Below are 12,632 nucleotides of genomic sequence, written 5' to 3'. Positions count from 1 at the left end.
GTAAGGAAAAACTGTGCTATATTTCGTGTTTGTTTCAATTAATTCAACCTCCAGCATGTCGAGGGGAGGGGCAACCAATTCACTCTCAACTCTGGTTGCCTTAAATTTTCAAAAGCTGTCTCTTTTTTGCCCTATTTTATTTTCAGTGCAAAGGTGCGTTCAGCGCCAAGAAACGCTGACTTAAGGGAAAGCGCGCATAAAGCGCAATTTTTCATCTAAGATTTCGGAAATGTGCCTAGAATGCTAGTTTCATCCAAAAGCTGGGACAGAAAAGCATTGGTTTTTCTATAGGGTTAGCATTCGACTTAAGCTCGAATAGTCCAAACGGCTTGTCTAAATAAGTTCGACAAAACTTTGAAAAACAGCACCAAAAATCTTTAAAAGTGAAAAAGTGAAAACATCATTGATCAAAAAGTTGACAAAGTCAAAATGTAATCAAAAATGATTTTTCGAATTAGCAAAAGGGATTGCAGCAGTTTCATTTTTAATATTAGCATCGAAGTTTCAAGCACAGCCCAATACTTTTATACCTGAACTTTTATGACAATATGGGTTTTTATAAGTGGCAATTGGGCCACATTTGAATACAGAGTACGCGTATCAATGCCAGTTTTTTTAACCAAATGGTAACATAACGTAGGCAATGACCTCGTGGGGGTCAGAAACCACGTCGAATTGATCCCAGGTAATCTGAGTGGTGCGCACTGCATTTTAAGAGTAATTGAAAGAAAAAGACTTTTGTACGACATTAAGTCAAGCGATCGAAAAAAAACTCATTATATAGCATTATTTTCACTCATAAGTTGAGTTTGTCGCCAATGAATTGGGCTGCAGAACTGTTCTAGAAAAAAATGTTTATCTTAGTTTTCATCGAAGTGTGCAACAATACAAATATATCAACTACACCAAACACATGAAGAATCACAGAATAATACAAACACATGACCTACAGCACCACAACTACCAAGTTTAAATCGTAATCATCCACTATCACTAGTACCACGAAACTCCAGACACTTAGCACTAGTAAACATCGCAAACTCAAGACCAAATCAAATACAAAGTCCAATTCAACACATTGTAACACAACAACCTCAAAATGACGATACATATGAACAAATAATCGAACAACCACATACCACAAATTTTCAATCTCAGAACAATCATTTTTTTAGCCCACGATGAGCCGACAATTTGGATCCCTTCACCGTTCCATTTCCCATCCAGCCAACCTGCAAAACCCAATTCCCATCATCCCACTTTTTGCTTTCCCGCCACCTGAATCACCCCATGTTAACACATCATCCGGCATGGATTCTAATACTAATTCAGACATCACCGTTTTTAATACAATTTTTCAATTTAATAACTCAGACATCGAAACCCCAGACGAATTTTCAAACTTCGAACCCAGCCCATCAACATTTTCTCAACCCCCCTTTCGACCCATTCACTCCCAATCCACAAATGATTCCCCCTCTACCATTTTTCATGTTTCCCAAGCAACCACGACATACTCCCCCTTTACCAATGACCGTTCCAACAATAATTCCCCAGAAACCACGCAAATCTCACAAGAACTAAATAATCTTATAACACTACAACAACAAATACAACACCCTCACACCCTAACCATTCATTAATTATCATCAAATATAACATCATCAAATCCACCAACTCCTACACCCTATTCAGATTATACCCCTTCTTTAGCTCAATCCTCAACATCAACCCATTCATCATCCACTACTAATCGTGCATATAGAGCATTCAAAAGATAATTTCCTAATTATCCGTTTCCTTCCAAACCCGGAACAGCCCGCGATTATGTAAATCACCCTGACCACACTAATACTCCTCATTTTCTCCAAAATTCGCTACCCCTCTTCCCCCAATATACCATTAGTCATTCCAACCCTCACACTGAACAACCACACTATGTCGATGAGCATGTACTAATCCCCACACTTCACTGGACATCATTTTATTATTTCTCAAATCCACTTTGTATACCACTAAATAACACACCTCATGAAGTAGAAAGAAGTCAACTTGACCTTTTTAGACTAACCACAGCACTAACACCTAGACAATTTACGCATGTAGGATATAAAAAACTATTAAAAATTTTCACTGCACTCTGAGCTAATGATTATTCCATTAAATACTATGATCACAACATCATCAGACCTAATTAAGATCAATTTCGCGACGAAGATAAGTTCGCTAGGCCCACAACTAACCGAAATATTTTTCATCCAAACATCCTACAATTTTACTTTAAGCTCACTAGATAAAAAACACGACCACATCATTTTCGAAGCACAAATCGACATACAAACCTATGAATCATTTTACGATAAATTTCAAACTTTTTCATTAACCTTTCACTTCCTCAATCCAAAAGAACGAGATCTGCACTGTTCACACGATATCATGTTACAAACTAAGCAAACGCATACTTTTACATATTATAGATTCATTCAAAACCATTTTAATTTACGACATTCAAAACCTTCACGACATTCCTACTTTTCAGTTTATTAATTTAAAGTACACTTCACCATTTTTCTTAAATTTCACATACTGTTTCAAAAACACTAACTTCCAAGGAATCCTCAGAAATTACGACCCAATAACGCAAATATATATATTTTCCCCACTCACCAAGACCTTTAATGTAAAAGAATCCCGACCCCTCATTGTCCCGCATGAACATATTTAACCTATAGAAATCCCAATATTAGAATTCATTCAAAATACTACATATAATCACAAGCTTTTTAACCTCATCCAGCACACAAATCACGAGTTTTCTACTGGCACTGAAGAACTAAACACAATAAAAGCACTTGAATTGCTTTGGCCACTGCTTTGGCACCTAAAAACATCATTCGCATATTAGCAAAATTACTAACCACATCAGATTCAATACACGATATCTTCCCTCATGGCTTCTTCCCCGATAATTAGGTAAATATGAATTAAATAATTTAACACTAATAAATTCAAAACAATCTAACCATTTCTTATTATATGTTTTTTCATTAGTCTTTAGATCACCATCATCTACAAACAAGAAAACAGAAATAAAAAAATGCAAACTTTTTTTATACATAATAAACTTTTCAAATAGCAAACTCTTTTATAATTCATGAATTTTTATTAACCAACCGCAACAAATGACGCCGTAAAATTTCTTCTCCATAGCAGTAAATTCATCTATAAATTCTTTTCCCCAATGTAGTAAATCTAAATAAACTGAAATAAATTTAATAATTTCAATCCCCTCATAGCAGTTAATTTAAAATTTTCAGCAGTGAATTTACACAAATTTCAGCAGTACTAACCTTTTCAAGAATCATTCGCACATAAATTCTATCCACAATCGCACAGCTCGCCCACGAAAAATTGTTTAAAATAATGATTTCATGTTTTAACTTTCACTAATAATACCTCAAACTAATAATAACAAGTTTCAAACCCGGTCTGAAAGGAATAATATAATAATCCCAACTAACCAACGCAGCTTATTAAACACCATAAACCCCAAACTAACAGCATGACTAAGAAAAGAAAACCCAAAGTACCCAAACTGGATTAAACCAGCTTAAAGAACCGATAATTTATTCTTTTGAAGACTACTGATAAGTCTAAAAAAGAAAGCATAAAACATCAAAAAGTCGAAAGACAAACCCAAACCAAACAATTTGATTTTTAATAAAAGGACACAACCAAAACAACAAAAGGAAAAAACCAGAAACAAACACGACGCAAAAGGTTAACACAAAACAGGACCTCATAAAAAACCAGCATGAAATCATACCCTCACTCCTGGCTTAACCCATCAGAAGAGGACGACGTCCTGAGCATGCTTAATAGCCGGCCTAACCCACCGTGCTAGAACCCACGCTTTGTGACACACTCCTTATTTTTGATAAGAGGTACTCAAGTGTGAGTAACTCTTTTAAAATAACTGAACTAAAAATAATAGCTTTTGCGATAAAATCTAATAAAAAATCATAACCAAATAGAAGGACTAACTAAACATTTATTTATGTAAATTATATATTGCATTAATATAGATCATACACAATCAACGAAGACGAGCATCAAGACGACCTCATCACACACAACCCACAGAATGGCTGAACACAAACGATATGCCGCTCACAACCACAACTCAAAGGATTTGAAGTACGACTTGACTCCGAAGCAAAGGACTTCATTGAAACAGACCAATGACCACCTCGATGTTCAAGTATACGTATAGATCCCAGTTACAGCGCATTTCCTCCAAACTCGAGCTTCACGCCATTCCCGATTCAGATCGAAACACAGTTCTCCACACCGATCAAGAACAGACGATCATAACAAACCATTTCGAAATCAGATTGATTTTGTTGACGGTCTCTGTCATCGTTGAATGACAAAGTGAAATCTACGATTCCAGTTTCCTGGAGCTTTCTCCCTCAAGAACGGAATAGAAATGATGCTCGTGAAATACGAAAGATCAATCATCCATCCTCCATTACAGAAAGAAGTCAAAAAAACAAAAACTCTGTAAACCCCGGATGGGTGGAACCTGATCAAAAGTATATAATATTATTGGTTATAAATCAGATATTTTATCCTTATAAAATATTAAAAACTAACCAATCATACTCCATCTAACTAACAACCCATTTATTTGTAAGAGCTAAAATTACTTGTAATTTCAGCACCAGAGCATTCTGAATTTAACTTACAACTTAGTTGCCTTTTCCAAGAGACCGACTCGTAACAAACCAGTATACTCTAGATCTATTGAGACTAAGAGATATAAGAGTAAGATTAAGATTGGTATTAGACTAAGAAGTTGCACGAATCTATCCGGCCGAAAATAAGATAGCGTGACGAGCAGACGGTGTACCCTATCTGAAATTACTCTATGAGTTAGAGGATCCAACCCAAATCACATACATTTTTTTCAGTGTAATTAATAGTCAAAACTGATGGCCTTGAGTCAAACACTGATCATAATTATTTATGAATGAAACGGGCTAAAAAGTGTAATCGCATTCCTCAGATATTTTGAATGTGAGTGGGATGTTATTTCTGTTAAATGGTTGATGGTTGAACCGTTCAAGGATGTTTTGAGCTTTGCTTCGAATGGAATAAACTTGATTTGGAAAAAGTGTCGCTTTTCCTTTTTCAACAGATATCTATGCGTGAAAAAATCATTGGTCCTTTTCAATCACTGTGCCATTACGCAACCCCTCACGGATAAGTAAGTTGATTTTGATTGGAATAGTTCTCAATGAACCAGATAATGCTCAAAGAATTTTCAAAAGCAAATGGGCTGTATGAGTTCTCTCAGTATGAAAAACAGTATGAAAAATTGTGTACAATATCCCAGAATCTTTGTATTTATACTTTTTAGAAAATAATTAGAAAACCGGAACAAAAATTTTGAGCCGCGAAAGCTTAGCTTCATGAATTATTTTGTTTATGAAGTTTGCGGAAAATTAGCTCCATCTTCGTTAGTGAGCTAGAATTACCTGACAGAACTGTTTTCGGGAAACTATACGTTCAGGAGATCCCATTAAGTTCTTGCAATCTGAAAAGTTATTGTCGCGGACTGAGCATGCAAAAAGTGCATCTCAATCGCGATGGTCAAAAAATTAGTCGCGGCGTGGTCAAAAAAATATTAGCCAAAAAATTAAATAACGGTCATTAAATAAGTAGAAACTTTAGGTGGCAAAAAGCAAGCGTTTAATCCAAAGCTAAAACTATTTTAATTTTATTCAAATATTTTGAATTTTTTTTGCCAAACTGTAAAACAGTTGCAAATAGCAAAAAAGTTCAGTATATTTGAATTTTTAATGCAGAGCCAGCTAGACCAGCGTAATTGCTGATCATTTACAGGACCAGCACGAGAAGGCCTGCACATGGCCCCAATATCAACAATAAGCATTTTTGAGGCCAAAAAATTGCAACCAAAAGCAAAATGCTAGAGAATGCGGTTAACTTCCCATTAGTTGCTCCGGTCGCGGTTAACTTTCCTTCGGTCGCGCCTGTCGCAGAAACATTGCCTCGGTCCGCAAAGTCTGGTTTTACCAAACTTTGGTTGCGGCGGTCTGAAAATATTCAATTTCGGTCGCGGCAGTCTGGAAGTACCAAAATTTGGTCGCAACCGTTTGATCATAAAACCACAACCTCGACCCGGAAAATGACACGTCAATTCTGTCAGAGGAAAAGGAAACAAACCAAAATGACCTATTCAAAATTTGAAGCCGACATCAGATTAATTTGTAAAGTTTTCATGACAAGCGTGCAAAAATGATTGTCTGTGGCTCCGTTTTTTTTTAGAAAAAAATCAATTGAGAAGTTACAGACTGCATTCAAAATTTAAATTCTATTAGAGCAAATGTCAGTTATCGAAGTTTTTCAAGAAATTCAGCCAAAACTGCAGGTGAAAAATTGGTAACAAAAGTATCCCTCCAAAAATGGATGTCGAAAAAACTGAGTGAACGAGGCGACAAACTGAATGCGATACTATTTGAGAATTATCTGGAAACATAAACAAAACTGACCTTTAGCTTACATGCAGTACACGGCTCAAATTTAAAACAAAAATGTTGTGAGCTGTTGATGTGATTAACTGTAGATTAGAATAAAAAAATATATATAACCACGCAAAACGATTCATAAATAATTGAGCAAGAAGATCAATTGACAACAGTTATTGCCTCGATTAATTAACAAGACTAGTTAAAATATGCTTCTGCGGATAAAAAAAACAAAGACAAAAATAATAGACCTTTCGACTCTAATTTTTTCAATGTTAAAGAGAGTGTTAAACTATTCGCCGATCTGATTTGAAAGTTTGCGTTGAATTAGAATTTCGCGTGTTATTTTGTTAGAAAATTCTGTCCACAAATTTACTTGGCAATTGTTAGCTCATCAAGTCTCGCTTTTGGTCGCCCCAAACTAGATATCCCAAAATGCAGTCCAAAATGGACAGTTTGGACGACCAAGTAGGAAACTTTCTGAGGCGGCTAGTAGAAGTGTGACGATCATTTGCCAAACCTGAAAAATTGATGTCTTCAACACATATAAGGTTATTTTGAACGCGGTAAAGGTTGTAGCATGCTTGCGCATCCGGGTTATTTAAACTACTTAGACCCAAAAACTTTGCAAACCGGAAAATTCTACGCCCGCAATGAACGCGCATGGAAATATAATTACAATAATGGATTTCCAAGACAAAAATTCTCCATTACAACACATTACAAATGAAAAATTTAGAATCACGAAATCGACTAAATTGCCATTATAATCGATAAAACATGAAAAAAATAGTCCTTTTTATTCCACTATAATCGATTGTAATCCCATATTATTTTTGGCACTGAAATTGATTTTTTTTGTCAAAATTATCCGATGTTATCGTTTAGTTTTGAGATAAAAATCCATAACAATCCATCATACCTGATTATAATCCATTTTTTCAGAACGAACTTCGATAGTTTTGCAGAATGTGCACATTTTGCAGGAAAGTCGATGCCAGGTTTTTCTAATGTTACTACAAGTTACAAAGGTTAATCCCAACCAGTTTTGCAATCCTACCCCCAACTATTTACCCCAGTTTATCCCCTACCCTCTCAGTCTACCAACCCTATCTCACCCCTCCCTCCAGTTTACCCCCTCCCCACGTAAAACTTTAAGCCAACCCCCTACCCAAGTTTAGTAAACTTCGGTAAAAGGATAAAAAGGGGGAGGGGAGAAGCTCTGGGAGGGAGGTTGGCTGAGAGTCAGAAGAAGGAGGTTGGGGAAATGGCGGCTTTTGAGCAGGGCGCGGAAAAGACTCACCCCTCCATCCAGTTTACCCCCTCCCCACTTAAAACTTTAAGCCAACCCCCTACCCAAGTTTAGTAAACTTCGGGAAAAGGATAAACAGGGGGAGGGGAGAAGCTCTGGGAGGGAGGGTGGCTGAGAGTCAGAGGAAGGAGGTTGGGGAAATGGCGGCTTTTGAGCAGGGCGCGGAAAAGACTCACCCCTCCATCCAGTTTACCCCCTCCCCACTTAAAACTTTAAGCCAACCCCCTACCCAAGTTTAGTAAACTTCGGGAAAAGGATAAACAGGGGGAGGGGAGAAGCTCTGGGAGGGAGGGTGGCTGAGAGTCAGAGGAAGGAGGTTGGGGAAATGGCGGCTTTTGAGCAGGGCGCGGAAAAGACTCACCCCTCCATCCAGTTTACCCCCTCCCCACTTAAAACTTTAAGCCAACCCCCTACCCAAGTTTAGTAAACTTCGGGAAAAGGATAAACTGGGGGAGGGGAGAAGCTCTGGGAAGGAGGGTGGCTGAGAGTCAGAGGAAGGAGGTTGGGGAAATGGCGGCTTTTGAGCAGGGCGTGGAAAAGAGCACGAGCAGTAATAAATTTCATTAACTATTGATTTTCCGGCCAAAGACATGAAAACTAAAGTTGTTCAGCATCAAAAGTTGGGTTCAAAAACACTCATAGTTCATCATTTGCGTTATCATATGTAGTATATCCCGTACAGAAATAAAATAAAAATACAGATATGCCCAGGGTTAATCCATTTGTTGTGAGATTGCATATCTGCCCTGAACTGTATCAGACATGTTCAGACCTGGAAGATACAAAAATTATAATGTTACAGAAAAAAAAAAAAAATACAGATATGCCCAGGGTGAATTCATTTGTTGTGAGATTGCATGTCTGTCCTGAACTGCATCAGACATGATCAGATCTGAAAAAAAAAAATTTTGAAATTTTCGAATGAATTCTGAACTTTTGTCACGTGTCTTGTTTTTATCGTTGAAAAAAGTTATTTTATCAAATAACACTAAGACTCGTTTAAAATCACGTCCTTGTTTTCAGTTTCTGAAAAATTGTATAGACAAAATTCTACAGACGTAGAGCTTTAGAATAATGTGTTTGTAATAATTCTGGAACGAAAAGTCGGGTGGCTAAAAACAAAAATCTGCGAAACAAAAAATTTTTTTTCATCTTTTTTCTATTATTCGAAAATAGCTTCCCCGCGGTCTGTAGAAATTGAAAAAAAGGTTATTACAAAAGATTCATTGTTTAGCAGGAGTATTACTTGTGCCACCTGATTCGATCTCCCATCGTTTTAAATTAATTTTAAAGAAACTCGCTGACAAAAAGCTTGCAGTTGCGATAACCGGATGCATATGGGAAAAACTATTTCTAGATTTGTACAATATGCTACTGAGCTTAACATACAAAGATGACGCGAGGACAATATCATTTCTTGTAATTTGCTTTGGCAAAGATGAAACTCGATTTAGACAGCCGACCAGCAAAATATCTTGGCAAATATAATAAATCTACTCATATGTGAGACCAGGTTGACATCCTGCCCCCCACACCCTAACCCTTCCCCCCCAGCTCTGATGCTGATGAAGCGTTCGGGTATATTTGAAAAGACAATCGGTGACCAAGCAGCGTTATGTGCCAAAGAAAATATACTAGCCGAATGTGCTAAGAAATCGAAATTGGACTCAGATGGAAAGCAAGAAGTCTTGGAAGACTATACCAAAAGCGGCGTCCCACTGACTAAAATTAGTGGCGAGTGGAGTTCAAGGACGAGAATGTGTTGGCGTTGGCCTGTAGGACCAAGGGGCTCTTCTTCAACCTGTCTCTGTCACTGAATGGGGGGATCAGGGGGAGGTTGCGGGGTGATGAGTCATCATTGTGAGGCTGTGATGATTTACAGTATCACCTGGAGGGATTTGAGTTTCAAATCTGCCTCCATTGGGTCTACAGTTTTAGTGGACAGGTTACATGTTTCAATAATTAAGTTCTATTGTACTACTAATTCTTGATAACGTTTGGTTCTGTAAAGCAGAAGTCTTATAACTTGAATTTTTTATCCGAAAGGCTTGTGTTGTTTTGGGTGCTGGGAAATTATCTTTTATAGTTTCTAACAAATTTATTGGACAACGTAGTTCTGACCTTCAAACAGTTAAATGGCGCTAATATTAGAATTGCATTTTCAAATGTCCATTTGAACTACCAAAAAAGAGCAAGGCAGAATGATTTTTTTTCAAAAAATGACTTTTGATGTCATTTTTTTTGAAGTTTGAATGAAAGCTAAATTGATTTAATTATTTGATCAATCGCAGGGGTAATTAATTTGTTTTTATTTATTTAATGTGCAATTCATAATTTGTTTATCTCGTATACTTTTATTGAAGGTTGATTTTTTACTGCTGTTTGGACGAAAGAGAAATCAGAAGTTTTGAACAAACTTTGAGTGCCGCATTGAGGTACAGAATATGTCTAAACCAGGGGCCAATCTAGGATTCCTAAGGCTGTCTAGAGGGATAGACTCTCAAACAATTATCCAAAAATTGGTCGACTAAATTAGTTTGCGAGCTATCCCAGAGCGCTACAAAGACCCTGGACACTATTTTGGCAAAGAGCCCAATTATGTGGTTCATTTTCTTGTTCTCCAACATGTGGCAAGTGTTTTAGTTAAAATATTGAAAATAAAACATTTCAATAAATCTTTTAAACAGCTTGTTTTTTTGCCTTGTTTGCAAAAAAAAAATGATCAAAACTGTTTTTAGACCCTTGAATCGATCTGCCCCGGAGTCTTTTTGAAATTTTAGTGAGTGGAAATCTATCCAACAAACACTTGGAAACTAGATCTGAGCATCGTAAAATCTTGCCTATTTCAGATCTTGTCCAGACATGGTGCATGTTTCGTTTGGACATGGACATGTCTGAATCAGGACTGAGGCAGGTATGGATTCCATCACAAAAGCAGATCTGCTCAAGGCCTGATTCAGACCTGGGGCACACATGGGTCAGATCTGGTGCAAAATAGGAAAAACGACCAAAATATGAAAAAAAACAAGCCATTTAAAACAAGGGAGCATTAATGTTTCTATATTAGCCAGAAAAACAATTTTTTTAATGGTCAGATCTCGTCAAAGTTTTTTGAGCTTTCTAATATATGCAGTTTTTTTTTGCTGTCGATGCTAAATCACATTTATTAGAAACCAATGCGAAACTACAACGTGTCCAGAAAATTGCGATAGCCTCGAATCAGACTATTGAGATGTAAATATTTTCGGAACCGCAGTGCGGAACACTAAAAAAAAACATATTTTTCCCAGCGTTCATTTAGAAAATCGCAACACACCTGGAGCTTTTCTGACCAATTTCTTACGATTGAAAATTAAAGTTTGTTGTAAAGATGAACGCGAAGTTCATGCTCAGTTTTTATAATCGATGTTGAAAAACAAAGCTGAAGAAAACTTGCCTGCTTTATGAAAACTTACAAGCAAAACAATAAGACTGCTCGTATCAGGGCAAAGCCCTGGAAGTTCCGACTGCCTTTTAAGGTCCATGGAGAAGTAATTACACATTATGAGGCCAAGCTGTGCAATGAATAGGCGCACAATTCTGTGTCTGTATGTTCGTGGATTCCTGACAAAATTCTTTAAACATGGTAAAATTTTGTCGTAACGATCAAAAGAATTGAAAGAACAAAAGAAGAACCAAAAGAGCGTCCTTTTTTTGGAATCCGTTTAGAAATCTCAAATAACACAGTTAGGCCTGGTAATGCAAGAAAAAAATAAATGTAATAAAAAAAAAACTATTTTTTAATTTGAGATTTTTTGTGATAGTAATCCCCCAATACGCCATATAAAGTACAAAAAGGAAGATTTCGCTCATTTTAACAAATCAATTATAGCAAAAATTTCTTAGAACCAATTTGAATTGATTTCTGAAGCGGACGTGCATTAATTGTCCCAAACTGACCAAAACGGCAAACTTTAAACCCCCATAACTTTACGAAAAATGATCATAAGTGAAAGATCTTTTCACATTTATGCTCAAAACAACATTTACTGATGAATGGTATTTAAAAATTCCGTCAAAAATGGCTAGTTAAAAAGTCGAAATTTGTTCGAAGAAAAAAAACCCACCCCGTGCACAAATATTCCGTTACTTTCGTTACGAAAGTTGGAACAATAAAAAAACCTCGGTAACCGTTATCATCAGAAAATATGAGTTAGGTATTAGGCACTTGAGTTTTAAACGAAAATGACAACAAATAGAAAACTGCACCAGTTCTATCTATCAAAAGTTTGATGAACCAGTAGCAAACTGACATGACTGACTTACTCGTTGTAACAGTGAAACAGTAAAAAAATCAATCTCAAGAAAATAGAAATTACAAAATTTAAATAACTTTTTTAATCTTTTAAAGCTTGCAGTTTCTCTAAGGCAAAAATTTCAGGCGAATATAATTTTCGAAAAAATGCTGGAAGAGTTCAAAAAATTATATATTTCTATATAGTTGCAAACAAATTTTGTTACTTTTTGTTTAGAAAAAACCACAAATTTAACCAACGACTAAAAAAGCATATTTGAAAACAGACATGAGCTATTTTGAGTCTATTTATAGCGAGTAAAATTTGCTCATCACTTGAACTTGCAGTTTTAACAATTTTGTGATGAGCTCAAAAAGCACACGCTTGTAGAAATTTACGAAAAACTTTACATTTATTTTTTGCAATTCTAAGCTCAATAATATAGGACAATAACAAAAAACCTAAAACAATTACGAAAAAAGTCAAGCATTGGGC

The 12,632-nt window shown here is 36.3% G+C and overlaps 1 protein-coding gene across 2 annotated transcripts in view; it reads right to left on the bottom strand.

Annotated features, from left to right (window-relative positions):
* LOC134856789 (gamma-aminobutyric acid receptor subunit rho-1-like) overlaps positions 1-6,645 on the bottom strand; it is an 83,528-nt gene extending 76,883 nt beyond the window's left edge. For both annotated transcript variants that reach the window (XM_063873063.1, XM_063873065.1), the window contains exon 1: positions 6,576-6,645. The gene's annotated coding sequence lies outside the window, so the exon portion shown is untranslated. The remainder of the gene's footprint in view (positions 1-6,575) is intronic.
* Between the last annotated feature and the right edge of the window lie 5,987 nt (positions 6,646-12,632).

Source organism: Symsagittifera roscoffensis, chromosome 1 (assembly GCF_963678635.1).
Source record: "Symsagittifera roscoffensis chromosome 1, txSymRosc1.1, whole genome shotgun sequence".
In the NCBI taxonomy this organism is placed as follows: Eukaryota; Metazoa; Xenacoelomorpha; order Acoela; family Convolutidae; genus Symsagittifera; species Symsagittifera roscoffensis.
Note: the sequence above shows the minus strand (reverse complement) of the source record. Positions and strands in the feature narration are given on the sequence as shown.